The following is a 15,533-nucleotide window of genomic DNA, read 5'->3' on the forward strand; positions in this document are numbered from 1 at the left end:
CATCCGAGCATCCTCAAAGAACCCTCCTGCATATGAAGACACAATGAGTATCCCTAACCACCTCGCAAATAAAGAATGAAAAAGGGTCAAGCACTCACCGGGAGCTCCTCCCTACCAAAAACCGCTGCGACAGCCTCGGCTGAAAACACGTCCGTCCTAGGATCCACCTCCATCGCCACCTCGGGAGCATCCGTCGGGGTCAACAAGGTCGATAAATAGTGAGCACGACCCCCTGCATGGTCCCACACGTCTCGGGGGGCAAACTGGCGGGTCAGGTCGCGATGAATGTCCGATAGAGGCATGGTCCTCACGGTAAACATGGACACGGGAATCTCGCCAGGTGTCCAGTACGAGGCGCTAACCCCGGTAATGCCCCGATCGCCCAAGTACCAGGCCCGCACGCAGGGGCCTGTGAGTACGCACCGCTGCCCCTAGATGCGGGTAACATACATGTAGTCAGGATCAAAGTCGAGGTCATCCCATCCGAATCGAATCTGAAAACAAAAAAGAAAAGAAAAGTCAAGTCTGATCAAACGAAAATCTAGCGTAGTTAGAAGATTTTCACCTGCCCCAAAGTCCGCGAGTCGATCCACGCTAGGAATCGCGCCACTGTCCGCCTCTCCTCGGCGCCTAGATCAAACTCACTCCACCGAGCCATAAGTGGAGGTCTAACCACCCGCGGTCTGCGCCGACACTGGCATGGAAGGATCCGCCTCTCATAGGCCCAAACCTGCTCGCAGAAACAAAGGTTACTAACAGAAATCGTGAAAAGAATAAAGAAACAAGTCAAGGATGAAAGACGTACCATGAGAGCAAAGGTGTAACCAGCGAAGTCCTTGCGCTTCCGGCAAGTCAGATCCAAAAACTTATACAGAAAAGCCAAGCCGGCTCCTGCCCAATCATAAGACGACACTGCGTCCAAATCACGAAAGGCCTGGATAAGACCCGCATGTATCGTCCCGCTCTTGGTGCGGAAGATCGTCTCGCCCAAGGCGTATAGAAGAAAGCTGCGAACCGCCAGGTCAGTGTCGTCTAGCCCGCAGGAGTCCCTGCGACTCAATAGTCCGGAGGTGGTAATAAACTTCGTCGGGGTGGACTTGACCCCCGTGTAGACTCCAGGTCCAATCAGAGCAGCTAACTCGTCGCGGTTGACCCGGGGACGCACCATGTCGAAGAAGAGGGGAACCGGGATACAACTCCCCCGCAATCCGGTCAGAAGGGAGAAGTCACGGGGCGAGATCGTCATCTCCCCAAACGAAAGGTGGAAGGTATGGGTCGAGTCTACCCATCTCTCACATAAGGCGCGAAGGCCGAATCGATCACACACTTTGTTGGCGTGAGGCAACGCCAAGATAAAGGGCTCAAAGCCCAACTCTCGAACCCGGGCTTTAGCCGCCGGGCTCAACATGGCATACCAGACGTGGATCTCCTCAGTGGTCCCGGAAATACCAATGACCTGGAAGGAACAGAACGGGTAAGTTTAAATCTCGCTCCTAGGCTCGTGTCTAATAAGGGTTTGTTAACCTAGTTGTCCTTTCGGTCATGCTTAAGTCTACCTAAAGACTCCTTGTCAATTAGGACCGTCATTTGGTGAAATTTTGTTCTTAGGGTTGTTTGTATAAGATTTGACTAGTTCATTATTTTTTGGTGTTCCACTCTCCCGCATGTTGTCACGTTTTTACTATTCACGTGCACTTTTCATGTTTTTACTATTCACGTGCACTTTTCATGTTTTTACTATTCACGTGTTACTATTCACGTTTTTACTATTCACGTGCACTATTCACATTTTTACTATTCATGTGCACTATTCACATTTACTATTCATGTGCACTATTCACGTTTTACTATTCACGTTTTTACTATTTCACGTGCACTATTCACGTGTTATTCACGTTTGTACTGTTGACATGCATTGTTCGTATTTTTACTATTCACATGCATATAATTCACATTCTTTCAAAAGATAAATAAAACATTGCTTGCGTGCATAGAAATTCGCGTTTTCTAACTAAAGGTCTTCTAAACAGACTTAGAGGTTAGCATGCAAATCATGTTCAAAGTAGGGCTACTAAAGCCTAGAAGTCTAGTCAAAGGATAACAGAGTAGAAGGGTACTTACCTGGTTAGCGTGGGTCCGGCTCAGATGTGAAGCAGGATCCTGAAAAGGGGCCACTGTAGTCAGGTTCTCAAAACCCGCATCCATGCCCTTCGTACCATCGTATTTGTCCAAATCCATCACGAGAATGATCCAAATTAAAAGTTAGAGAGAGAGAGAAGAGAGAGAAGGTGTGGGGTTGAAATGAAACCCCACCACCTTATATAAGAAAAGGGAATGACATTCCCGTAAATAGCAAAAAAGGTACGATGTGACATAAAGGTAAAAAGTAAATAATTAATTACCAGGTGCACAAACCTCCGATCTGTAGTCCGTTTCAGCCTGCGTTTCTGCCAGGCGGTGACCGATAACATCAAGATATGAATCCAGACGATAGCCAAATTTTACAGAACAGTGGTGCCAGTCAAAATACAGACAACAGTCAATAGAAAATAATGGATAGTCTAAATCGTTCCAGACGAAAAGATAAGGACGCTCTTATCAAGCAACTCAAATACCCGAGACGATAACTCCAGTAAAGATACCGACGACAGCGCTTTAGAATTCAGAATTGTTAGAGAGAACCTTTTGCTATTGAGCCATTTTACCCGCGGTCGTGGACCAGGGTTGCTTTTGAGCCATTTTACCCGTGGTCGTGGACCAGGGTTGCTTTTGAGCCATTTTACCCGCGGTCGTGGACTAGGGTTGCTTTTAAGCCATTTTAGCCGCGGTCGTGGACCAGGGTTGCTTTTGAGCCATCTTACTCGCGGTCGTGGACCAGGGTTGCTTTTGAGCCATTTTACCCGCGGTCGTGGACCAGGGTTGCTTTTGAGCCATTTTACCCGCGGTCGTGGACCAGAGTTGCTTTTGAGCCATCTTACCCGCGGTCGTGGACCAGGGTTGCTTTTGAGCCATTTTACCCGCGGTCGTAGACCAGGGTCGCTTTTGAGCCATTTTACCCGCGGTCGTGGACCAGGGTTGCTTTTGATCCATTTTTACCCGTAATCGATTTAGAGACTAGGGTCGCTAGAAAGAGCTTTTTACCCGCAGTCAATTTAGGCTAGGGTCCTTAAGAAGAACATCCGCCAACAGCCGATTCGAAGGCAAGGACGGAGAGGATCGAAGACGATGCTGGAGCGCGTCGCGTAGAGGTCAGGTATTCTTCCTCCTACTCTTTACGTGTCTTTTACTTTAATATATTTACATTGCATGTGTTGCGTTAGCAAAAAACGTTTTCAAAACACACACATCACTGTAAAAATAGGAAAGTAGGGGCAACTGTAGACACCGAGTCGGAGGACCTGTGACGAAAACCTGTAACAAGACGGTCGAAGCGGTTGATTCCGGAAGTTTTAAAATAAAAATATATAATAAAAAAGGAAGAAGTTAGTAGGAGTCGCGATTGTCGAGTGGACGGCTCGCGAGTGCTCAGCGACGTGGTGTGAACGCCTAACGGCAGCCGACGTGCGTCCGACGACAGTTGGACGCGTGCCCGACAGCGCGGGGCCCACGCTTGACGTCCGCTGGGCGCGCGCGCCCGATGGCCGTTGGGCGAGCATCCAATGACGTGGGGCAAACGCTCAACGTAGGTAGGGCGAGCGCCCGACGTTCGTTGGGCGGACGCCCAACATCCGTTGGGCGAACGCCCAACCTGCGTTGGGCGAACGCCCAACCTGCGTTGGGCGAACGCCCAACGCCCATTGGGCGCGCGCCCAACGAGAGTTGGGCGTTCGCCCAACATAAGTTGGGCGTCCGCCCAACTAGGTTGGGCGTCTGCCCAACCTGCTTTGGGCGACGCCCAATTTTAATTGGGCGTCGCCCAAAGTCTCCGGGATCCGTGCCTATATAAGGCACGTATCCCCATGCATTTGGGGGAGAGGAAATTTTTTGAGCTTTCTCACTCTAGACATTTTTAGAGAGAGAGTCAATTTTTTGGAGAAAATATTTTTTTTCCAAAAAAATCCAAATTTTCCAAAGTTGAATATTTTATCGAAAACACAAAAAACACCGAAAAATCATAACTCGTGGAATCAAACGACTTCGACTGTCAGATACCGATCTTGAGGTATTATCCGAGGACTAGACTCGTTTTATTTATTTATTTATTCGTTTAATTTATTTTCTTATTTTATTTTTTAGAATATAGTTTTTATTTATTTAGTCATTTATTTATCACGTCTTATTTAATTTCCCGTATTTATTTATTTTTGTCTCGTATTAAATAAACATTCGTTTTTGTTTTGAAATAAAAAACCTCGTTTCAATATCCCAACACGAACCGTGATCCGATTCAAAGGTAGTTCGGGATTAAAAAACGTTGTAATTATAAGTTTTGAAAATATTTCGAAATAACGTTTTAAAATAAAACATCGTTTTAGGATTCTCCGTTATAGACTATGATCCTATTTGGGTAGTTCGGAGATCCAAAACGATAGAATAGATCTAATTTAAAGTGTTTGAACAAATCTGGAAACTGTTGGACTAAATCTGTAATTCTGCCTTTTCTGTCACTAACAGCAGATTAGCGACGGAGTTTCCGTCGGTAATCTGCTGGAATCCGAAAATACTCTTTTAAACCCATTTCTTCAACTTTTTTGATATCTAATCTCTTATATATATATGTATAATTATGTAATATGTTAGTTAAAATTATTTTTGAGGCATTCACCCAATAATTATCTATATACTTACTTACTTTGTATATTCAATTATAATTTTCATTGTTTTGGTTTTATGGAATTGTTTGTATATGTATATATAGTTTTTGGTTTATTTAAATGGATTTAGCCATTATTGAGGATGTGATGTTTCCTATATATTCATAAACTATTTTGGATCCAAATTACTTTCCTTTTCTTTTAAACTTGTATAGTTTTAGTTATTTTTACATAGTTATAATTAGGATAAAAATGTATTTTGTTTAGTACTCTTTTTCTCATTTTCTTTATTATATCATATAGTATTTCTTATTCATTTTCATCTATAAATCCGTCCTTATTTTTAGATAAAACTATGTATATATATATTCCTATCTTATTTTTGTATATATATGTTTATATTTCAAATATGTTTGATTGGGTAAAATTGGACCTTGATTTGTTAATTGTTGTAATTATGTTCAAGTAAGGTTCAATTGAGTGAAAAAGGGGAAAACAAACGACAAAAAGAGAGTTTAATTTGTTTGTTTAAATTAAAGCTTTTCTAAATATTCCTAAAGTGTGAATAACGTTTTCTTGTCATTTTTAAACCATTTCCAAAATATCACGTGTTGAAACCTTAATTCGTTCCAACGACGGATTAAGCGAACCTTGTAATTAAAATCGTGTTGTTGTAAATAATAGAGTTTTGAATCGTTTTCTTAGTCAAATGGATTTGTACAAAAAATAAATGAACTTGTATGCTTAATCACGTTTTTGGTTAAAACTTCTTATCTCACGTTTTCAAACGCTCGAATCGTTCCAACGGCGATTCGAGTCGATATCATGTTAATCAACGGGATTTTGAAACGTACCTAAATCGTTCCAATGACGATTAAGGTACGAACCATGTAAATGAGCTCGTTTTTGGGAAATGAGATTAGCTTAGAGTTAGTGTATGGTCTAAAGCATAAAATCACACTGTAAAAAAATCAATTCTCTCTTCTCCCCCTCTCTCTCCTATGTATTTTTAATTCATGTAAATGGGTGATTCTTTACTAAAGTGGCTTTTAATGACATGCTCAAAACGGTTTTCAAAGCGAGAAAGAAAAGGTTTCAAATGAATTTTAAACTTAAAGAAATATGCGATTAGTCCGTTATCGCCTAACACGCTGAATAGGAGGCCGGTGGTTCATAACCGGGCGATGTCGGGGTGCCTAGTAGCCTTTCTCCGGAAAGGAGCTAGCCTTCTGGGGTCATACCTAAGTTTTCCGAACCCTCACCGGTCTCCCGCAAGGGATTGGTGTTCATTTTTCCATTCGTGGGTGGTGACTCTTCCATACTCCGACCTCCGGTCCTGCCGAGCAGCTTGATTCCACGATTGGTTGCTTTCGACGCCAATCACCGCTTACGTCGCCATGAGGTGTCCACCCCCCGATCCGCCCGGGCGAGGCCGTTCGGCACCTTATCTAACAACAGTACTCAGTATGTTATTGTGCGAGATATCAAGCTGACCCCAGAGAATCTCATCTAACTGCTGTAAAAAGAATTTTTAGATATCTGCAGAGCTCAATTGATGCAGATCTATGGTATCCAACTTCAAATGACTTCACACTCATTGGATATACTGATGCTGACTATGGACGAGATAAGCTAGAACGCAAGAGCACTTCGGGAGGATGTCATTTCCTTGGAAGCTGTCTAGTATCTTGGTTCAGCAAGAAGCAATCATCTGTAGCCCTATCTACAACTGAAGCTGAGTACGTGGCTGCCGGAAGCTGTGTTGCTCAAGTTCTATGGATAAAGCAACAGCTTAAGGATTATGGAGTGAAGACTGAAACAATAGAGATCAAATGTGACAACAAGAGTGCCATTGATCTGTCCAAAAATCCAATCCAACATAGCAGGATGAAGCATGTCAGCATAAGGCATCACTTCATCAGAGATCACGTACTAAAAGATGAGATCAAGCTGACCTACGTACCAACAAATGAACAGCTTGCAGATATCTTCACCAAGCCCCTGGCACGTGAACAATTCAACATACTAAGGGAAGCTATCGGTATGTCTAATCCCCTTCAATAATTCTCTAGTGAATGTTGAGTGATTTCCATGCTGAGTGAAAACTTGAACGTTGTGCAAATGCCATGCTGAGTAAATTAAGTAACCACTACTCAATGAGCTTGAAATGTAGAAAAATCACCCTATACTGAGTTGACATACGTATTGAGTGATTATCCTGAGTAGGTACATATACTGAGCAATTATCATATACTAGTTGCTTAGAAGTAGGAAATTCACCTTGATAGAACTAGATTCTCAGTATCACAAACGGTTCACTTTCTAGGAAAACTACGCTAAAACCCACTTGCACCATTAAATACCAACACGTGTAAATAAATGGCACCTGGAAAAGGCAAACAATTATGAGACAACCCATGCGCCGAAAATGTCATAAATGACAGAATCTCTGTCGGTTGAACGCCCCAAGGAAAAACGGCTAGTTCAATAAATAGGGCCGTTTTAGATATATATAAAATGGAAGAATTACTCCTCAAATCTCCTCACGTGTAAATCCTTTGGTATTCAGAATCTCTCTCTCTCTCAAAACTTCCTCAAAAATCTCTGAAAATGTCCAACACTCAGAACATCTCCGATGAAAATTCCGGCAAATTGATCACCGATGAAAGCCCCAAATCTATTCCTCAATCTAACATAACTCCGAGCAAACGCCGTCAAGCTGAACCAGCAAGCTCCTCAAAACAAAAGAAACCCAAGGCTAGAACCATGGTAAAGGTTCACACGAAAGTCAAAAACCTGGAAGTCCTAAAATGTCGCTGGTTCTCTCCCAGTTTCGTTACCGCCGAAAAGCCATTCTGTGAATGGATTGAGAAGAACGAGTGGACAGGCCTCTTCTCTCTCCCCGGAACCACCTATCCTCGGATGGTTAAGGAATTCTACTCCGGTCTCCATGTTGATAAGGACGATGCTGACTATCTGGAGATGCACGTTAAGGGTCACAAGATCGTAGTCACTCCGTCCTACTTGGCAACCTTACTCAACTTGCCTAACAAAGGAACCGAGTTTAGAACAACAAAGGAAAAGATATCAACGGAAAAGCTTGACCAGATGAAGGGATTTTGCAAACCCAAAAATCACAAAGGAGAAATACCCAACACTAGTATGGGGCAAAACCAGAAGATGGCACACTACATATTGACCAACTTCATCTTCCCTAAACTCAACTCAGCCTCGTCTGCCTCCAACTTCGATCAGTGCTTTATATGGCACATGCTAACCTATTGCCCACTCAATATGCCTGTGTTTTTGATTGGTGCACTTCAACGTGGAGGTAAGAAACTTCGACTAGGTTCTCTAATCACCAAAATCCTTGAAGATCACAAGATCGAGACAATCTCTGAGACTAAAAGTTTGGGATCAGAAATAACTGCGGCTCTGTTATTTGGGTTGCTATTCAACCAACCTTTAAAGGGAGTTGAAGATGCTGAGGAAGATGAGGAAGAAAATGATGCTGACCAAGAAATCGAAGCTGAGCAAGAAGCAGATGATGCTGAGCCAGAAGATGAGTTTGAGAAAGGGAAGGAGGTTCCTGCTGAGTCCCCTAAGGCAAAGAAGAAGAGAAAAGCACTTGCAACATATGCGAAGGATATTGAAGCTGTGCCCAGGAAGAAGCAGGCTATGACCAGAGGAAAGAATGTTGATGCTGACCTACCTCAGGTTACACCTAAGTCAGCAGAGAAAAGGAAAGGGCAAGCTGAGCCCGAAGAAGAAAATGAAGAATCCCCAGAACAACCTCTAAAGAAGAAAAGTAGAAGTTCTAGGTTGAAAGTTGTTGAAGCTGATCCCACTGATTGGGTTGTGACACCCAAATCTCACTGCACTCAGAACATTGGGATTGATCTTGAGAAAACTCCAGTTGAGCAAGCTGATGAAGGGGAAGAACAAAGACAGGTTGATACTCAGCCTAATGCTGAAGAAAAAGATCATGCTGAGCCGGATAATGTTGAGCAACATCAGGAGGCACATGTTGAACAAGAAGAAGAAGATAATCAAGGAGAGGATCTGAATGTTGAAGCCGAGGTTGAGGATATAAATGTTCAAACTGACCCTTCACCTCCAAAAACTAAGTCCCTCAAAAGACTGAAAAAGAAAGCTGTTAAAACTCCTCTTATTGATCTCTTGGCAGATTCTCCATCTTTGGAGCAAATTACGGATCCATCCAATATCCGGTTTGAGTATTTTCCCACCATGTTAAGTCTCATCCTAAGGAGCCGGAGCAAAATCAAGCCTCTGTTACTCGCATTGAGGAACATGCCAAGTCTCCACAGAATCCAAATCCTGCCGAGCAAGAGCTCGAAGAACCAGCCACTCAACACGGGGAGAAAACTATGGATCCACCTATTCAAACTCATGAAGAGCCAAATACTCAAGCTAATAAGAAGCAAACTCCACCACCATCCAGCTCTACCTCCATTCCTGCGTCTGAGCCAAATTCCACTGGTCTATTCGCATATCTTTGTGCAACTTAGTCTGGTCGTCGAATCATAGAAACGGCTCAATCTCTTCTCCAGGACTTCACCACTTCTGATGCTGCTGGGTCTGCTCATCCTGAGTCACCAAATGTCTCTGCCATCACTCAACTTCTTACTGAAATTAAGGGACTCAAGGATCTTATCAGTGTTATGGCATCCGTCCAAACACAGCAACCTAAGCAAGATCACATTGCCAAACTGACTGAGCTGCTACTTCTGATGGTAAACCACATGAACACCCTTGAAGGTAAACTTAACAATCTCTCTGCACCAAATCCAGGATATGCCACTTCGACTGAGTTGGATCGACACTTTGCCAAACTGAGAACAGAACTGCCCAACCTTGGGACAACGGCCAATCCAGCGTATGCCACATCTGCTGAGTTGCATGAATGCTTTGCCAAGTTGACTGCTGATCTCACGTGTACATGAGAGCTCGTTTCCTCCACTTCTCAATGTACAATTGATCAACTCAGTGAAGCCGTGAGTCTTCTCAATGTCAACAAAGCTCAGATGGATGTTGACCCCATCACCAATGATAATCTGTCAAAACTTTCACAAAGTATTCTGCAGGCCACTCGCTACGACAATGCTCAATGCATCTTCTATGACTCTGCCCTACTGAAGATGTATCATCAATCCTTTGCTCAGATTACCAGATCTCTTACTTGGCTTAGTAAGTCCCATGAGTGCATTATCAACCTGATCACTGGGTCCATCCAAGTTCCTCGAAACGTTCGAGATGATTGTGTTCCTGTGATAGATGGCTTGAGTGAAAGCACAAAGAGATTACAGCGCTATTCAAAATGTTCTATCCTCTGCTGCGAGAAATGACACCTTTGTCTATAAACCCGATGTTGGCAAAACGGGGGAGAGAACTCAAGATGGAACTCAACAAAGGGCAGGAACATCAAGGAGCAAAGAGAAAGGAAAGGGTAAGGCTGTGCATGAAGCACAAGTGAATCTTAAGAAGAGAGATTAGTGAAACTTAAGTTTTTTTTATGATTCTATCTGTAGGCACAAGTATCTTGTATGTTTCATTCTGCTATCCAATGAACCTTGTTTTTTTTTCATTCTGTCCAAATGCCATGCTTATCAATGCACATTAACATAAGCAAATTGAACAAACACATACTCAGTATACATAATAACGAGTAAATAAAACTGAGTATTCAATCATTTCTGAAAGCAGACCTAGACTCAAAATAAATTAGAACTGAGTCCAGTCAGTACACACATTCTTAGTTTGTCTCAAATACATCTTGGAAGGTTTAAGAGGTAAATTAACAAATGCAACCCTTACGGGAGAGAAATTTCAGAAATATGAAAGATAAATCAATCATGGGGAATTTCAAAACTGAGTTCCATAATTATGCATTTTGCCAACATCAAAATGGGGGAGTTTGTTTAAACACCTTTCCACAAGATTTTGATTTGACAAAATCATCCATGATTAAGAGACGATTAAATTTAAGTGCTTTATTTTAATTGTACTAATCCGTTTGTTCAATGTTGAGTATGAATATAAATAAAGATAAATATAAAAAGTAAGACAGGAAGAAGTCAGCATGAAATGAACAAAACAAGCTAAGTAGAATGAAGGTCAGCATAGAAGCCTAAAGTATCAAGCTGAGTGGAATCAACCTTAGCATCAAAAGACTAAGGCATAAAAGTCCAACAAAGAGAAGCGAAATGAAACTCAGCATAAGAAACCGCAACAACAACTGTCTAAAAATATACTCAGCCTAGAAATTGCCAAAGACAATGATTTACGCAGTAGAAGCTGAGTGATTTGTTGAGCAATTTCTGCAAGTGCACGGTTTCGCTTGTAGTAATAAAAATATCGATCCCACAGAGATACGTTTTTTAACGAAAAACTTATTTTTGAATCTTTAATTTCGAACTTGTTAGATTTATAAAATGTAAATAAAAAGTGAAAATTGGATTAATTGAATTTAGGAAATTTATTTGATTGAATTTGAAAACTTTGAGTATTTGAAAATGCTGGAATAAGATTATATATTTAAATAAATCGATTGTTAGAAAGATCTTCTGATTTTAAGGATGAATTTTACAAAACAGGAACATTTAGAACTTATTAGAAAAAGGAATGAATTTGTTCATTTGCATTAAGCAAAGAAAACAACTTAAACTTTGTATTATTATGATGATGAAATAAATGACGGAACCTCTAATTAATTGGCTTTGAACGCGACAAAACCCTTTCGGGATAGTTGCCCTTACTCAAATTAACACTCTTTCGAGATGATAATTTGCCTAAGTGTTCAACAAATTTTCCTTGTAATGATTTTGAATTCAAGTGCATATTAATGAAAACACCAGCCTCACTTATATTGGATTGGTTACCATAAGTGCTGCATAACGATTTGTCGAATAGAACGGACTTTATTAGATGAAATGTAAATTGATACAAGTTTACAGAGAATAAGGAGCATCGAGTTCTTCGAGGGCGTGCAAGTGAAGGGCTTGATCGGTTCCGCTTCTTTGGGTTTCCTAGGAGGTTGTCAGGCTCGGGGGCGAACACTTTACTCAATCTTCTCGCTGTAACTTCGTAATAGGGATTCGGTCGGCCACTACCATGATGCAAACTAAAACTGGAACAATGTCTAAACGCTACTGAGTTGTAATTAAACTATAAACAATATGTGTACCTCATCTTGTTTTGTACAGAATCTAATTTCTAACTCTCGAAATGTTTTTACTTAGAACTTCGACATAAGTTCTACGCTCTGATTTCTATATCTATATTATAGCATTTCATTACACTTTTTCTCAACATCAACTCTTTATTTATAGATGTTGAAGGGTTGTGTTTGAAGTGATGTATCCATTGGTTAAGAGTCGTGTCCGTTGTGAAAGGACGTCTTTATCCACTTGAACGAACGCGTTTCTTGGATTTTCAGCATGTGTTAAATGCTCTTGGTGAATTTCTGCACTTACCGATGATAGTAATCCGCGGCCGTGAATGACGTAGCACTGAGCTGAGCGACGGACGAAGGGGAGAATTGGTTGTACCGCGCGTGTCGCGGCCGCGGGTCTAGGATCCTCTGTCGCGGCCCGGCAGGTTTTCTTACTTCTTGCTTTCGTTCGTGTCCTCGACTTGGCGCTTTCGATTTACGTCGTCTTTGACTCCTTTTGAAGGGTTTTTCTTCTGTTTTAGATCCTTTTTCGTTCCTATTTGGATTTTACCAAATATTCAAGTACCTTGCAAGAAAGAAAGATATTCGAAAGTAAAAGTAATCTAAACAGATATAAATAACACAAATTCGTAATAAAAATGATGTAAATGTTAATGATATTTTAGGTATATTTTGGGCTTAACATGATTCTTCAGGACAGCATAAAAAAGTCGTTTGCTAAAAGACAATGATTACCGCCCCTCTGAACCAATAATTGAATCCTTGGAAAAACGCAGAAGACACATTCCGAGATGTATGGGTCAATGGATTATTGGTAAAAGACAACTGGCACAAGAAGACAAGCCTGACGTCTGAAGGAAAACAGAGGAAGTGAATGGCCGGAACAGTCTGAAGCTGACCAGAATCTGTCCCCTAAAAGAGCCGTTTTAACATTAACGGCTAAATCATTTCAAAATGATCCAACACAGATTTTCCCTATATAAGGACAATCAAACTTCTTGGATCATGGCCGATCTACGAAAAGAAAAGATACAAAAAGCACTCAGATACAAAAAGAGATCTTACACCCATCTTCTGTTCTTTGTGTAAATGCTAGAGTGATTACTTGTAATCTTCTAAAGTGTTCTTTATTTGAAAAGGAACAAGTGTCTATCAATTGTAACATTGAGAGTGTTTGTGCTGAGTGTTTGGTTGTAAACATTCAGTGGTAGAGAAATCTAGGTGCTGGGTTGTAGCACTTAGTAGGAGTTGAGTAGACGAATATAGGAAGGTACTCTTGCATATTCAACTGCCTTGTAATCGGTTTGTGCTCTACCTTTAAAGAGCTCAGTATTGGATTCTAAAAGCCCGGAGGACTCTGGGGACTGGACGTAGGCGGAGAGGCCGAACCAGGATAAGTGATACTGAGTAATCTCTAAACTTTCTCTCAATATATATATTTGCATGTGTTGTGTGTGAAATTTACTCAGCATATAAAATTGTTTAAAGTTGATTCTGAGTAATTTCAAGAGTTGAGTTAGAAACTGACCTCCAAGAGTGTCAATATCTAACTTACTAATAAAACAACCTTAGTCAATATCTGGCCAAAGCTGTTTTGTAACATATCTGGCCAAGCTGACCAAAAGCTGAGTTGACAAATTCACCAACTAACTAAGTCAGCATATTAATTAAATGAAAAAGTTATATTAGTTCCTAACCCCCCCCTTGGAACTAATCACACGGGACCAACAAACCTTATCTTTGCCCCAGGTCAACTCATCCACGCGGAGCGTAACATGTACCACGCGGAGCTTGAAGCAGTGACAAATGTTTGATAAACTTCAGAAACTCATTCACACGGAGCTTGGACCTTTTATAGAATAGAAATAAGACTTTAGAAGCTCATCCACGTGGAGCTTGAGGTGTTCAGATCTCCTTGTTCACATTGAGGGCAGATTTGACACATTTTCATATTTTCATCGTATCTCCCTCATACGAACTCGGATTGAGGCGATTCAAAATGTGCTGGAAATGTAAGAGAAAGATGAACAATTGACTAATAATAACCATCTCCAAATTCGAAGCGTAACAGGCTCAAATAATTAATCTAAGTTGCTGGACATATTGAAGCTAGGAAATCTTTCATGGGTGTGAAATCTGCAAGGGAGAAAATAAGCAAATAATGAAGCATCATATGCTTCATTATTCTACATCAAATTCAAAGTCTTCCTACCACATTTACACACATTCAAAGTCTTCCTTCAAATTCAAAGTCTTCTCTCCATATTCAAAGTCTTCTTACTTAATGTAATTATAATTATGACCCAAGCTTAATTTTGTGTATAAATAGGGGTGATTGACACTCATTTAGATATGAAGATTTTTGTGTAAGAAAACTCTATCAAATTCAGATTTTGTGTAATAAAACTCTACCACCTTGAGAGCTTGTATATTTATTCCGTTACTCTGTCGAAGTTCCGTTACACCAAGTCCTACAAGACGGCCTTGAGTCCGGTTAGCTAGTTCCAAGGGCCGATTCTTCTTCCCTTTCTACTTGCTAATTACCTTGCACTCTTCGTATGTACTAGACTTGGTTGTATTTCGCATTTACGCGTTCCACATTTATAATATATGATTTGCAATTTCAGTTTCTTTATATGTGCTGGTATTTACTACTTGTTTTGATATTCATAATTGGCTATTGTGTAAGGGGATACGAACTCCGAATCTAAACACTTAATCTAAACACTTCACGGATCGGTCGGTTTGCACGTAGTCGTCTTTGCAAGAGTAAATTATCACTCGTATATATTCGGAAACATTGTTTGTTATATATTGTAAATTACCGTCACCCGTATCACTTCCTTAGAATTTGAACTATACAAATCTGTCTCACCATAGTTTAGGAGTAGTTTGTAGCTGTCACCCATACCAAACTAAAGTATCCATCACTTAGATAACTGATAACGGCATTTTGTCCATATCTTTTAGCGTGAATTACGGTTTAATTATGGACTAAATAAGTGAGTTTAATTACAAAAATAATGTGTTTTTAATAAAATAACAAAATAAAAATAAATTTTATGCTTTTAATTAATTTCCTTTGTTTTCAGTTAATTTCGGAAAAATAAACGTCAAGCTAACTCGGCTCTCGAGAATTGTATTTCGCAGGTACGAATAAAGGAGTAAAATTCACAAACACCACGCGGGGCGTCTCTACCTATACGCGAGGCGTACATGAGTAATTCTTCAATCTAAATCTCAGGAGCTCAGGTACGCGGGACGTTTTCCAAGCCACGCAGGGCGTCTCCACCTATACGCGGGGCGTACATGAGCAATTCTTTAATCTAAATCTCAGGAGCTTAGGTACGCGAGGCGTTTTCCAAGCCACGCGGGGCGCCAAAGACATGATCCAAACTAGTGAACTCTAGAGGCTCAACCACGCGGGGCGTACTCCAACCTATGCGGGGCGTGGTTATGACAACATGTCTGAATCTGAACAACACACAGGCAATTATCAACGGAATGGGCAAACACGCGGGGCGTGGTTCAAATAACAAGACTGAATCTGACCCACACGCCTGAAATTATCAACAGAATGGGCATAT

This window comes from Euphorbia lathyris, chromosome 2 (genome assembly GCF_963576675.1).
Source record: "Euphorbia lathyris chromosome 2, ddEupLath1.1, whole genome shotgun sequence".
Classification (NCBI taxonomy): domain Eukaryota; kingdom Viridiplantae; phylum Streptophyta; class Magnoliopsida; order Malpighiales; family Euphorbiaceae; genus Euphorbia; species Euphorbia lathyris.